Genomic DNA, 15,352 nt, shown 5'->3' with positions numbered 1-15,352 from the left:
TAGGTAGAAACAATAATAAAATACTGAAAATATATTTATTTTTGTTTTTCTGTTAGGATTAGGGGTAGGGTTAGGGTTGCACTTAGGGTTGCACTTAGGGATAGGGTTGCACTTAGGGATAGGGTTGCACTTAGAGTTGCACTTAGGGATAGGGTTGCACTTAGGGATAGGGTTGCACTTAGGGATAGGGTTGCACTTAGGGATAGGTGTTGTGAATTCCGTTCTTGGGCTCCATCCTGTGGTTGCGAATGGTATTTTTGGGAGTTCTGCTCTTGGGCTCCCTCTGGTGGTTTCAAGTGGAACTTAGCAGCTGCATTCACTAATCGGTTCCCTGGCCTTTGTTATTTAACTGGGCTTTTGGCTGTAGTGGATGCCAGCTGTCAATGTATTTCCTGTGGATTCAGTCCTTTCCTGGAAGTTCTCTGTTGGCCTGTCCATTTTCAGCTTAAGATAAGTCTGCTAGTTTTTGGATGTTTCCCTGCTTATTACCTTCTGTTCAGTTTAATTTATGTCTCTTTGTCCAGCTTGTCATTATGAAATATTCCGGCTAGTTGGAAGCTCTGGGGTTGCAGATTTGCCCCTCCACACCGTGAGTCGGTGTGGTGGTTATTTTTTGTAAACTCTGCGTGGACTTTTTAGTTTTTATACTGACCGCACAGTAGCCTTTCTATCTCTGTCTATTTAGATAGTTTTGGCCTCCTTTGCTAAAAATCTAGTTTCATTTCTGAGTTTGTCATTTCCCTCTCCACTCACCGTCAATATTCGTGGGGGGCTGTCTTCCTTTGTGGGTTTCTCTGAGGCGAGATAGTTTTCCGTTTCCATCTTGAGGGGTAGCTAGTTCTTAGGCTGTGCAGAGGCATCTAGGCAGAGTTAGGTACGCTCCACGGCTATTTCTAGTGTTGGTGTCAGGAGTAGGGATTGCGGTCAGTAAAGTTACCACCTCCTCAGAGCTAGTTCATTATTTGTTTTACCCACCAGGTCATTTCAGTACCGCTCCGTAACCACCAGGTCATAACAGTACAGCTGGCCCACAATGTGTTAAATGCATCTCAAAAGAGGGAAGAGAAAGTTCTGAGTCATTGTTTTTTGTTTTTTTTGTTGCTTGTTTCGCCCTTTCTTTTCCCCTTGATTTTTGGATGGTGCAGGAGCTTGGTACTGATATGGAGGTTCAGGGTCTGTCTGCACGTGTTGATCATCTCGCTGCAAGGGTACAGAGTATTCAAGACTATGTTGTCCAAACTCCTGTTTCTGAGCCTAGAATTCCTATTCCTGATTTGTTTTCTGGGGATAGATCTAGGTTTTTGAACTTCAAAAATAATTGCAGATTATTTTTTGCTCTGAGACCCCGTTCCTCTGGTGACCCCATTCAGCAGGTGAAGATTGTTATTTCTCTGCTGCGTGGTGACCCGCAGGACTGGGCATTCTCCCTTGAGCCAGGGAATCCTGCATTGCTCAATGTAGATTCATTTTTTCAAGCACTTGGACTGCTTTATGACGAACCCAATTCTGTGGATCAGGCAGAAAAAATTTTGCTGGCTCTGTGTCAGGGTCAGGAAGCGGCAGAGATATATTGTCAGAAATTTAGAAAGTGGTCTGTGCTTACAAAATGGAATGAGGATGCCCTGGCGGCTATTTTCAAAAAGGGTCTTTCTGAAGCTCTTAAAGATGTTATGGTGGGGTTTCCCACGCCTGCTGGTTTGAACGAATCAATGTCTCTGGCCATTCAGATTGATCGGCGCCTACGTGAACGTAAGGTGATGCACCATATGGCGGTGTCCTCTGGGCAGAGTTCTGAGCCTATGCAATGTGATAGAGTTTTGACGAGAGCAGAACGGCAGGAGTTCAGACGTCAGAATGGGCTGTGTTTTTACTGTGGTGACGCTACTCATGCTATCTCTGACTGCCCGAAGCGAACTAAGAGGGTTGCTAGGTTGGTTACCATCAGTACTGTACAGCCTAAATTTCTCTTGTCTATTACCCTGATTTGCTCATTGTCGTCCTTTTCTGTAATGGCGTTTGTGGATTCTGGCGCTGCCCTGAACTTAATGGACCTAGAATTTGCCAAGCGCTGTGGTTTTTCCTTGGAGCCTTTGCAGAGTCCTATTCCCTTGAGGGGGATTGACGCTACGCCATTGGCCAAGAATAAACCTCAGTACTGGACACAGTTAGCCATGAACATGGCTCCAGCACATCAGGAAAATATTCGCTTTTTGGTGTTGCATAATTTGCATGATGTGGTTGTGCTGGGGTTTCCATGGTTACAGGTACATAATCCAGTGCTGGATTGGAAATCTATGTCCGTGACTAGTTGGGGTTGTCAGGGGATACATAGTGACATTCCTCTGAAGTCAATTTCCTCGTCCCCTTCTTCTGAAGTTCCTGAGTTTTTGTCGGATTTCCAGGATAAATTTGAGGAGCCTAAATCCAGTCCTCTGCCTCCTCATAGGGACTGTGATTGCGCTATTAATTTGATTCCTGGCTGTAAGTTCCCTAAGGGTCGACTTTTCAATCTGTCTGTGCCAGAGCATGCCGCTATGCGGACTTATGTAAAGGAGTCCTTGGAGAAGGGGCATATTCGCCCGTCTTCGTCACCGCTGGGAGCGGGGTTCTTTTTTGTTGCCAAGAAGGATGGCTCCTTGAGGCCCTGTATAGATTATCGCCTTCTCAATAAGATCACGGTCAAATTTCAGTACCCTTTGCTCTCTGATTTATTTGCTCGGATTAAAGGGGCTAGCTGGTTTACCAAGATTGACCTTCGAGGGGCGTATAATCTGGTCCGCATCATACAGGGTGATGAATGGAAAACAGCATTTAATACGCCCGAAGGCCATTTCGAATATCTTGTGATGCCTTTCGGGCTCTCTAATGCTCCATCTGTGTTTCAGTCCTTTATGCATGATATTTTCCGGGAGTATTTGGATAAATTTATGATTGTATATTTGGATGATATTTTGTTTTTTTCCGATGATTGGGAGTCTCATGTGAAGCAGGTCAGGATGGTATTTCAGATTCTTCGTGCTAATACACTGTTTGTGAAGGGGTCTAAGTGCTTTTTTGGAGTTCAGAAGGTTTCTTTTCTGGGGTTCATTTTTTCTCCCTCGGCTATTGAAATGCAGCCCACATCTGTGAAGAGCCTTCAGAAATTTTTGGGCTTTGCTAATGTTTATCGCCGCTTCATTGCTAATTTTTCTACTGTGGTTAAACCTCTGACCGATTTGACCAAGAAAGGTGCTCTGAGGCGAGATAGTTTTCCGTTTCCATCTTCAGGGGTAGCTAGTTCTTAGGCTGTGCAGAGGCGTCTAGGCAGAGTTAGGTACGCTCCACGGCTATTTCTAGTGTTGGTGTCAGGAGTAGGGATTGCGGTCAGTAAAGTTACCACCTCCTCAGAGCTAGTTCATTATTTGTTTTACCCACCAGGTCATTTCAGTACCGCTCCGTAACCACCAGGTCATAACAGATAGGGTTGCACTTAGGGATAGGGTTGCACTTAGGGATAGGGTTGCACTTAGGGATAGGGTTGCACTTAGGGATAGGGTTGCACTTAGGGATAGGGTTGCACTTAGGGATAGGGTTACACTTAGGGATAGGGCTGCACTTAGGGTTAGGGTTGCACTTAGGGTTGCATTTAGGAATAGGGTTGCACTTAGGGATAGGGTTAGAATTAGGGTTAGGGTTACAATTAGGGTTAGAGTTAGGGTTAGAATTAGGGCTAGGGTTGGAATTAGGGTTAGAATTAGGCTATGTGCACATGCTGCAGATTTGGCTGCGGATCCGCAGCGGATTGGTCGCTGCGGATTCGTAGCAGTTTTCCATCACGTTTACAGTACCACGTAAACCTATGGAAAACCAAATCCGCTGTGCCCATGGTGCGGAAAATACAGCGCGGAAACGCTGCGTTGTATTTTCCGCAGCATGTCAATTCTTTGTGCGGATTCCGCAGCATTTTACACCTGCTCCATAATAGGAATCCGCAGGTGAAATCCACACAAAAAACACTGGAAATCCGCGGTAAATCCGCAGGTAAAGCGCAGTGCGTTTCACCTGCAGATTTTTCAAAAACAGTGCGGAAAAATCCGCACACAAATCCACAACGTGGGCACATAGCCTTAGGGTTAGGGTTGGAATTAGAGTTAGGGTTGGAATTAGGGTTAAGACTAGGGTTAGGGGTGTGTTGGGGTTAGGGTTGGGATTAGGGGTGTGTTGGGGTTAGTGTTGGAGTTAGAATTGAGGTGTTTCCATTGTTTAGGCACATCAGGGGGTCTCCAAACGCGACATGGCGCCACCATTGATTCCAGCCAATCTTGCGTTGAAAAAGTCAAATGGTGCTCTCTCCCTTCCGAGCCCCGACGTGTGCCCAAACAGTGGTTTACCCCCACATATGGGGTACCAGCGTACTCAGGACAAACTGGATAACAACTTTTGGGGTCCAATTTCCCCTGTAACCCTTGGGAAAATAAAAAATTGCAGGCTAAAAAATTATTTTTGAGGAAAGAAAAATGATTTTTTATTTTCACGGCTCTGCGTTATAAACTTCTGTGAAGCACTTGGGGGTTCTAAGTGCTCACTACACATCTAGATAAGTTCCTTTGGGGGTCTAGTTTCAAAAATTGGGTCACTTGTGGGGGGTTTCTACTGTTTAGGCACATCAGGGGCTCTGCAAACGCAATGTGACCCCCGCAGAGCATTCCATCAAAGTCTGCATTTCAAAAAGTCACTATTTCCCTTCCGAACCCCAACGTGTGCCCAAACAGTGGTTTACCCCCACATATGGGGTATCAGCGTACTCAGGAGAAACTGGACAACAACTTTCGGGGTCAAATTTCTCCTGTTACCCTTGGGAAAATAAAAAATTGCAGGCTAAAAAATCATTTTTGAGAAAAGAAAAATTATTTTTTATTTTCATGGCTCTGCGTTATAAACTTCTATGAAGCACTTTGGGGTTCAAAGTGCTCACCACACATCTCGATTAGTTCCTTGGGAGGTCTATTTTTCAAAATGGGGTCACTTGTAGGGGAGCTCCAATGTTTAGGCACACAGGTGCTCTCCAAACGCGACATGGTGTCCGCTAATGATTGGAGCTAATTTTCCATTCAAAAAGCCAAATGGCGTGCCTTCCCTTCCGAGCCCTGCCGTGCGCCCAAATAGTGGTTTACCCCCACATATGGGGTATCAGCGTACTCAGGAGAAACTGGACAATAACATTTGGTTTCCAATTTCTCCTGTTACCCTTGGGAAAATAAAAAATTCCAAGCTAAAAAATCATTTTTCAGGAAAGAAAAATTATTTTTTATTTTCACGGCTCTGCTTTATAAACTTCTGTAAAGCAGCTGGGGGTTTAAAGTGCTCACTATGCATCTAGATAAGTTCCTTGGGGGGTCTAGTTTCCAAAATGGGGTCACTTGTGGGGGAGCTCCAATGTTTAGGCACACAGGGGCTCTCCAAACGCGACATGGTGTCCGCTAACGATTGGAGCTAATTTTCCATTCAAAAAGTCAAATGACGCGCCTTCCCTTCCGAGCCTTGCCGTGCACCCAAAAAGTGGTTTACCCCCACATATGAGGTATCGTGCACTCAGGAGAAATTGCCCAACAAATTTTAGGATCCATTTTATCCTGTTGCCCATGTGAAAATGAAAAAATTGAGGCTAAAAGAATTTTTTTGTGAAAAAAAAAGTACTTTTTCATTTTTACGCTTCCGAGCCCTGCCGTGCCCCCAAACAGTGGTTTACCCCCACATATGAGGTATCAGCGTACTCAGGACAAATTGGACAACAACTTTTGTGGTCCAGTTTCTCCTTTTACCCTTGGGAAAATAAAAAAATTGTTGCTAAAAATAATTTTTGTGACTAAAAAGTTAAATGTTCACTTATTCCTTCCATGTTGCTTCTGCTGCTGTGAAACACCTGAAGGGTTAATAAACTTCTTGAATGTAGTTTTGAGCACCTTGAGGGGTGCAGTTTTTAGAATGGTGTCACTTTTGGGTATTTTCAGCCATATAGAACCCTCAAACTGACTTCAAATGTGAGGTGGTCCCTAAAAAAAATGGTTTTGTAAATTTTGTTGTAAAAATGAGAAATCACTGGTCAAATTTTAACCCTTATAACTTCCTAACGAAAAAAAAAATTTGTTTCCAAAATTGTGCTGATGTAAAGTAGACATGTGGAAAATATTATTTATTAACTATTTTGTGTTACATAACTCTCTGGTTTAACAGAATAAAAATTCAAAATGTGAAAATTGCAAAATTTTCAAAATTTTTGCCAAATTTCCGTTTTTTTCACAAATAAACGCAGAAATTATCGACCTAAATTTACCACTAACATGAAGCCCAATATCTCATGAAAAAACAATCTCAGAACCGCTAGGATCCGTTGAAGCATTCCGGAGTTATTACCTCATAAAGGGACACTGGTCAGAATTGCAAAAAACGGCCAGGTCATTAAGGTCAAAATAGGCTGGGTCATGAAGGGGTTAAGGGTATAAAAGTCATTAGTGTGAAAATTGCAAACTTAATTTTTTTGGCCAAATTTCTGTTTTTTCCACAAATAAATGCAAGTCATATAGAAGAAATTTTACTGCTATCATGAAGTACGATATGTCATGAGAAAACAGGGGGCTGTTCCTCATCCTGCTCATCTGCTAAACTTTTCCTGCTTTGCTGTTGGCACATTAAAGCAAGCACCCGGTCTGGCACATGTGAAATACAGGCTTTCCACATTCATCAACCTACTCAAGGATATCTTTGAACTATACCTTCCAGACTTAACAAATCGCAGTACAATAGTACAATAAACCTCATTTCAAGGCAGAAACATTACTGTGTCCAACAGTTATTAGATATATGAAACAGAAATAGCTGTTGCTAAAAAACAATTTTTATAAAACATTAAGCTTAAGATTAATAGGGGTGCCCAAACTTTTTCATATAACTGTATCTATATATTCTATGTGTATATATCTATTCTATTTTGTCGGGTCTGGCTGTCATTTTAATGTACGTGGCAGATGAATTGCCGGCTTTTCAAATGACATCGGTGTGTAAAAATCGGACAGCACTTGCATGGTCCGAATGCTGTGCGATTTTTTTGCTCGCACACATTGACTTCTATTGCCAAATGCGATCAAAATTCTGATTACAATCGCAGCATGCTGCTATTTTTTTCCAGTCCGATTGTGATCTGATCCGACCTGGAAAAAACAAAATTTGCAGATGAACACACAATGATAAAATAGCATTGGTACGAATGTAATCCAATTTTTAATTGGTCTGCTTTTGTCCGATTTCATCGCAAGTGGGAACAAGCCTTTGGCTGTGGTCCCATTAGCGGAGGCACCCGATGATTCCCTCATGAGAGGGCACTGGATGCAATAAGCTAATGATACCTGGCTCCTGCTCTGCTGCAAGCGTGAGCCGAGTGTCAGTGCTCTGAACCTCTTGAACGAGCATCAGAGCATAGCTGCTTAGGAGGCTGAGATAGTAATTTCTCCATTTCCTCTCCTGCCGGCGTTAGCCGTAATCACATTGCACTCGGGTGATATCCGAGTGCAGTGTGATGTTTCACGAGCACCCATAGAATTATATAAGTGAGTGCTATCCGATTCTGGGGTGCAATCGTAGCATGTTGCGATTGCTTTCGCATGCTGAATTGGCATTAGAAAATTGCAGATGTGAGCTGCACCATACAGAAACATTGGGGCGAGTGCAATCTGATTTTTTATCGGATTGTACCCATCCAATTGCATTGCAAGTGAGAATGAGCCTTTATCTTGTTCCTCACAGGAGATAAGTCAGGTGTTCTCACCAGACAGTAAAGTAAGAACAACTGGCCGATAGCTGCATTCATATCCATGGAGAGTGTTGTCAGCAAAGAACAATAAATAAATAATGAAATCCCTTATATCTCATATTTATTCATAAATGTAAAAAAGGTAAAACTAAAATCAAACACGTACATAGTCATTCACAGTCTTCTGTTATAAAGGTAGATTTAAAGGGACACAAAGCCTATTTTATCTTAATTAGCAGTGTAGTTTATTATAATCTGTTACATTCCCACAATGAGCTTTTGGTGAGTTTTAGATGTTACAGATTTTCTGCATCTATTAAGTAAAATAGGTTACGGTACTTGCATTTTTTCAAAAATACAAAGCATAAAAAAAACAAAACTCACTGTGGGGAACGTAGCATTAATTCCCTGCAAACACCCAGTGAGAACATAAAGAGGCTCAGTGTAATGTTCCCCAATGGATTTACAAGCAAGTAGTTCAGAAAAATATCTGCCTCTATGAACACTATTATATCTTACAAATCTGTACATGCATGGCCCTTTAAGTGGACGCACTTAGTTGTTTAATCAGTTGTTTCATACATTTTATCTTATGATTCTGCCTTTGTGCCAGACGATGTAAACGACGAATTTTCTTCCTAAGCACGATGGTATCTGGGCTCAGAGCAGAGTAAGGGATATCACTGTCTGTGATGTTACATATCACTGAATAAGTATGGTCCATGTGTTCATCGGCTTTATCACTGTCCACATTACAGTTTTTGCTCTGGGTTTGGGACTCCTGATCATCCAAGGGGTTGCTGGCCATTGTCTCTGCAAAATGGTCCTGACGTCATCCAGGCTGTGCTGAGATGACCAACAATCTGGAAGGATGAAGACTGCACACCGATCTTCTTGATGCTAGCTTGAGGAAATTATATAGGATGGCTCACTAGAAAAGACAGATATTACAACAGTCGGTTACAATCGTAAGTAAGATTTTTAAAATACAGTTTTCCATGGTTGGAAACCAAGGAAACGGCAACTTCAAGGGGCTTGCAGTAATATTGATTGCCCATTGGAGGTAGAAGCTAGAAAAGACCGACTGCTGACCAGGACCCCTGCCTATCTGCACAGCACTTTAGCCAGATCGGGGCTAATAGGAGAATATTGACAGGACCTTAAAGGGAACCTGTCACCCCGTTTTTTCAGTATGAGATAAAAATACCATTAAATAGGGCCTGAGCTGTGCTGGACAATAGTGTATTTTGTGGACCCTGATTCCCCACCTGTGCTGCCGAAATACCTTACCAAAGTCGCCGTTTTCGCCTGTCAATCAGGCTGGTCTGGTCAAATGGGTGTGGTGACATCGCTGTTTCTTCCCCCAGATCTTGCTTATCTTTCCGTTGGTGGCGTAGTGGTTTGCACATGTCCAACTGCCGAATCCACTGCTCAGGTGAAGAAAAAGAGCGCGATCTGCGCTATTCCCCTGGTCATCGGTGGGGGCGGCCATCTTCCTGAGGCCGCGCGTGCGCAGATGGAGTGCTCTGCTGCACGGGGCTTCAGGAAAATGGCTGCGGGATGCCACGCGTGCGCAGATGGAGATCGCGGCGGCCATATTCCTGAAGCCGAGATGCGCACTGATTGACAGGCGAAAACGGCGACTTTGGTAAGGTATTTCGGCAGCATAGGTGGGGAATCAGGGTACACAAAATACACTATTGTCCAGCACAGCTCAGGCCCTATTTCATGGTATTTTTTATCTCATACTGAAAAAACGGGGTGACAGGTTCCCTTTAAGGTTCAAATTCCTTAGTGAGACAAAAAAAAAAAAAGAAAGTATATATATATATATATATATATATATATATATATATATATATATATATATATATATATATATATATATATATATATATATACACACATACATACATACACACACACACACACATACACAGTACAGAGCAATAGTTTGGACACACCTCATTTAAAGATTTTTCTGTATTTTCATGACTATGTAAATTCACACTGAAGGCATCAAAACTATGAATTAACACATGTGGAATTATATACTTAACAAAAAAGTGTGAAATAACTGAAATTGTGTCTTATATTCTAGGTTCTTCAAAGTAGCCACCTTTTGCTTTGATGACTGCTTTGCACACTCTTGGCATTCTCTTGATGAGCTTCAAGAGGTAGTCACCGGGAATGGTTTTCACTTCACAGGTGTGCCCTGTCAGGTTTAATAAGTGGGATTTCTTGCCTTATAAATGCGGTTGGGACCATCAGTTGTGTTGTGCAGAAGTCTGGTGGATACACAGCTGATAGTCCTACTGAATAGACTGCTAGAATTTGTATTATGGCAAGAAAAAAGCAGCTATGTAAAGAAAAACGAGTGGCCATCATTTCTTTAAGAAATGAAGGTCAGTTAGTCCGAAAAATTGGGAAAACTTTGAAAGTGTCCCCAAGTGCAGTGGCAAAAACCATCAAGCGCTACAAAGAAACTGGCTCACATGAGGACCACCCCAGGAAAGGAAGACCAAGAGTCACCTGTGTTAATTCATAGTTTTGATGCCTTCAGTGTGAATGTACAATTTTCATAGCCATGAAAATACAGAAAAATCTTTAAATGAGAAGGTGTGTCCAAACTTTTGGTCTGTGATATATATATATATATATATATATATATATATATATATACACACACACACACACACACACACACACACACACACACACCAGATGGTGGCCCGATTCTAACGCATCGTGTATTCTAGAATATGTATGTAGTTTATTTATGAAGATTTTAGAATAATGCAATGAATACACAGGATTCGGCCGGCTGGGCGCGTCCAATTAGTGAAGCGTGGTTTAAAATCCGCGCCAATTCGCGGCCGGACTGCGCCAGTTGCTGATTGTTCGCGGCCGGCCATGTAGTATATAGCACAGCCCGCGCAGTATATAGCACAGCCCGCGCAGTATATAGCACAGCCCGCGCAGTATATAGCACAGCCCGCGCAGTATATAGCACAGCCCGCGCAGTATATAGCACAGCCCGCGCAGTATATAGCACAGCCCGCGCAGTATATAGCACAGCCACGTATTATATAGCACAGCCATGTAGTATATAGCACAGCCACGTAGTATATTGCACAGCCATGTAGTATATTGCACAGCCACGTAGTATATAGCACAGCCCATGTAGTATATAGCACAGCAAGGTAGTATGTAACACAGCCCACACAGTATATAACAGCCCACGCAGTATAAAATACAGCCCACGTAGTATATAACACAGCCCACGTAGTATATAGCAATGTGGGCACCATATCCCTGTTAAAAAAAGAATTAAAATAAAAATTAGTTATATAATCACCTTCCGGCAGCCCCCGGATCCAGCCCAGGCCTTTAACGATGCTCCTCGCGACGCTCCGTTCCCAGTAATGCCTTGTGGCAATAACCCGTGATGATGTAGCGGTCCGTCATCTGGGGTCATTGCAGCAATGCATTCTTGGGACTGGAGCATCGCGAGGAGCGGGATAGGCTGTTGCGGACGCCGGAAGGTAAGAATAGAATGGTTTTTTTTATTATTATAATTTTTAACATTATATGTTTTTACTATTGATGCTGCATCAATAGTAAAACGTTGGTCACACTTACAGGGTTAATGGCAGCATTAACGGACTGCGTTACACCGCGGGGTAATGCAGTCAGTTTAACGGACTGCTGAAACACTATGTGAGCGCTGACTGGAGGGAGTATGAAAGGGGCACTGACTGGAGTGGAGTAGGGAGGGGCCAATTTGAGGCCGGACTGTGCCTGTCGCTGATTTGTCGCGGCCGGCTGGGCGCAACCAATCAGTGACGAGGGATTTCCGTGACAGACAGACGGAAGTGGACCTTAGACAATTATATATATAGATTCAAAAAGCAATTTAACATTTTTTCAAGAGTATAAAAAAAATACACATGAAAGTTTAAAGGGTTCTTAAGGAATAACATTTTGATGTAATGTCTGGTAAAGCACTGGCATGTACTAAGCAAAGTACAGGAGAGGAAAACCACTGATCTGTCATATGTTTAGTACTCGGCAGTAATCACTGAACTGTATGAGGCTGGGGGTTTCGTGCAGTACATTGCTTAAATCTGGTTGCTGCAGTGTTTCAGCTAATTGGAGAGGGTGTCAGACCCTCACTGATCTCTAATTAATGACTCATCTTATCCAAAGACATACTGATGGGGGATTTAGAATGTGAGCCCCAATGGGGACAGAGTTGATAATGTCTTTAAAACGCTGGCAAGATATTTTTTTTTATTTAACTAATATATATATATTTGTGCTCAAAAGTTTACATACCCCGGCAGAATTTTTGCCTTCTTGGCCTTTGTTTTGGGTTGTCATTATGATTTAAAAAGAGAAAACACAGTAGTTTGACAATAAATGGCTTCACCCAACCACTAACCATGAGTGGAGAAAATGTTTTGGTGTTATCATTCGTATTCTCTGAAAAAAGGCCAAAAAAGCGAAAATTCTGCCAGGATATGTAAACTTTTGAGCACAACTATATACAGTAGGTACGGAAAGTAATCAGACCCCTTTACATTTTTCACTCTTTGTTTCACTGCAGCTATTTTGTAAAGACAAAAAAGTTCTTTTTCTTTTTTTTTTATTAATGTACACTCTGCACCCCATCTTGACTGAACCCCCCTCCCAGAAATTTAGAAATTTTTGCAAATTTATTAAAAAAAGAAAAACTGAAATATCACATGGTCATAAGTATTCAGACCCTTTGCTCAGTATTGAGTAGAAGCACCCTTTTGAGTTAGTACAGCCATGAGTCTTCTTGGGAATGATGCAACAAGTTTTTCACACCTGGATTTGGGGATCCTCTGTCATTCTTCCTTGCAGAACCTCCCCAGTTCCGTCAGGTTGGATGGTGAACGTTGGTGGACTGCCATTTTCAGGTCTCTCCAGAGATACTCACTTGGGTTTAGGTCAGGGCTCTGGCTGGGCCAGTCAAGAAAGGCGAAAGGTCAGAGAGGCCCAGCGCCTGCACACTGCAGTACTTTGCTCTGCCCTCAACAGGGCAGACAAAGTATGCCTGCGCCGGAGCCGCAGTGTGCAGACAAGAAGAGGACGTCATCGTAAGAAGATGGGAGGCGCTCGACCGGACCGCAACGCCCATCGGACCGAACCGCAGTGGGACCACCCCTGGGTGAGTATAATCTAACCTCTTTTTCTCATCTTTCAGGATACATCGGGGGCTTATCTACAGCATTACAGAATGCTGTAGATAAGCCCCTGATGCCGGTGGGCTTAGCTCATCTTCGATTTTGGGGGTGACAGGTTCCCTTTAAGAAATAGCAGTTAACTGCAGTGGAAGACAAGATAAGGTCTGGAAGACCAAGCAAAATTTCAGCGAGATGCTCATAGAATTGCTAGAGAGGCATATCAGAACCCCCACTTTCTGCAAAAGACCTTCAGAAAGATTTAAAGAGAAAAAAGAGAAGTAACCAGCTCACCCAGGCTCCCAGCGTCCTGAAGAATGGAATTCAAGGGACCACTAATAGCACTGTGCAAAAAAAAAAAAAAAAAAGAGATGTTCCAGCTTCAAAAGGTATGCAAAAGTTTATTCCAATTAAAAAGATTCCATGGTGGAAATGGACACCGTAACACACACCATCTGTAAAAAAGCTGAAGTTGAAAAGAGAATGGCAAATACAAATGGATAATAATCCTAAACACACGTCAAAATTCATAATAAATTACCTCAAAAGGCACAAGCTGAAGACTTTACAATGGCCCTCACAGTCCCTTGATGTGAACATCATTGAAAATCTGTGGTTAGACCTCAAAACTCCAGTTCATGCAAGACGACCCAGGAATCTCACAGAACTGAAAGAATTTTCCAAGGAAGAATTGATAAAAATCCTTCAAACAAGAATTGAAAGACTAGGTTGGCTACAAAAAGCATTTCCAAGCTGTGATACTTGCAAAAGGGGGTGCTAGTAGGTACTAACCATGCAGGGTGCTCAAACTTTCGCATCAGCCCATTTTCCTGGACAAAAGTTGTTGGCACCCTCAACTTAATATTTGGTTGCACACCCTTTGGAATAAATTACTGCAAATCTGCAATCAAGTGTAAGGTGGCAGCTGGACAAGTCATTGATGGGAGGTATGTGTTCCTCAGGTGCCAAATCTCCGTGATGTAGGACCTGTAGAAGCAGGCTCCAGCACATATAGTGCTGAGAGGTGTTTTTATTAGCCCGGATTATGGGTCCGGGTTTTACGAGCAGCTGAAGGTTATCAGCTTCTAACTTACCTCCAGTCCAGGTCTTGGAAGGTCTGATTTAAGGCAGCTGGGGCTTTCTCACTCTGTGTGTTTTGGTGGGTGAGGAAGCCTTGCATGTGCTGCTCAGACCCTGCTGGAGTCTGAGAGGAAAAGACTCACATTCAAATGGCTGAGCCCGTGTGTTATATGGATTTGTTATTTTCCATTTTATTCTTGTGATACCTTTTATTAACCTGGAAGTGGCTGTTTTACTTTGTAACCCTGACGGTTTATGAACTTCTTTTAACAAACTGTATGTTTGTTTGGAACTAGGAAACATATGTGGTGGGGGGATCTGGCACTATGTGGTGGGTGTGCAGGGGGATCTGGCACTATGTGGTGGGTGTGTGTAGGATCTGGCATCATGTGGTGTGTGGGGGGATCTGGAATCATGTGGTGGGTGTGTGTGAGGGATCTGGCACTATGTTGTGTGTCTGGTCTGGTACTATGCATTGGGGGAATGGAGAAGGGGATCTGGCACTATGTGGTGGGTGTGTGTAGGATCTGGCATCATGTGGTGTGTGTGTGGTCTGGCACTATGCGTTGTGGGGGAAATGGAGAAGGGGATCTGGTACTATGGGGTGTGTGTGGTCTGGCACTATGCGTTGTGGGGGAAATGGAGAAGGGGATCTGGTACTATGGGGTGTGTGTGGTCTGGCACTATGTGGTCTGGGTGTATGTGTGGGGGAAATGGAGAAGGGGATCTGGTACTATGGGGTGTGTGTGGTCTGGCACTATGTGGTCTGGGTGTATGTGTGGGGGAAATGGAGAAGGGGATCTGGTACTATGGGGTGTGTGTGGTCTGGCACTATGTGGTCTGGGTGTATGTGTGGGGGGAATGGAGAAGGGGATCTGACACCATGTGGTCCTTTCTACCATGCAGATGTGAACACAACCTATTATATGCGCAGAACAGTGAAAATGAGAAGGAAGTTTCCGTCTGTGACCAGCACATATGGCGGCAGATAAGAAAAAAAACAAGTAGTGACAGAATAGCAACCAACAAGATGGCCACTTACCGTCCGAGCAGCGACATAACTATACGCCACCAGTAAAGTTTTTTCCGCCGGAAGTCACCACCTGCCTTTCTCTAGCAGGCACCGGGCCACTCTAGCCGTTCCTCCAGACTCTATGGCGCAGTTTCCGGCGGAAGTAAATAGATTGTCTTGTCGGTGTTTCTATGACAGTGAAAGTCTCTCTGTCCTGTCATCTCGCTGCTCCGGAGTCCCGGAAGCGAGAGTGAGGACTGAGGA

General features: G+C 43.3%; 1 long non-coding RNA gene across 5 annotated transcripts; it reads right to left on the bottom strand.

The window, feature by feature from the left end:
- Positions 1-7,890: 7,890 nt before the first annotated feature.
- Positions 7,891-15,254, bottom strand: LOC143765485 (uncharacterized). 5 transcript variants are annotated; one of them, XR_013213402.1, is made up of 4 exons: positions 15,119-15,254; positions 13,538-13,663; positions 13,291-13,462; positions 7,891-8,717 (listed from the first exon to the last, which is right to left on the bottom strand). It is a non-coding gene; the product is annotated as an uncharacterized LOC143765485 (long non-coding RNA). The 5 variants fall into 5 exon arrangements; XR_013213400.1 differs by having other exon boundaries at positions 13,291-13,451; XR_013213403.1 differs by lacking the exon at positions 15,119-15,254 and adding an exon at positions 13,789-13,864 and having other exon boundaries at positions 13,291-13,451; positions 13,538-13,699.
- Positions 15,255-15,352: the final 98 nt, after the last annotated feature.

The sequence above is a fragment of the Ranitomeya variabilis genome, chromosome 4, assembly GCF_051348905.1.
Source record: "Ranitomeya variabilis isolate aRanVar5 chromosome 4, aRanVar5.hap1, whole genome shotgun sequence".
In the NCBI taxonomy this organism is placed as follows: Eukaryota; Metazoa; Chordata; class Amphibia; order Anura; family Dendrobatidae; genus Ranitomeya; species Ranitomeya variabilis.
This window is presented reverse-complemented; position numbering and strand designations above follow the sequence as displayed.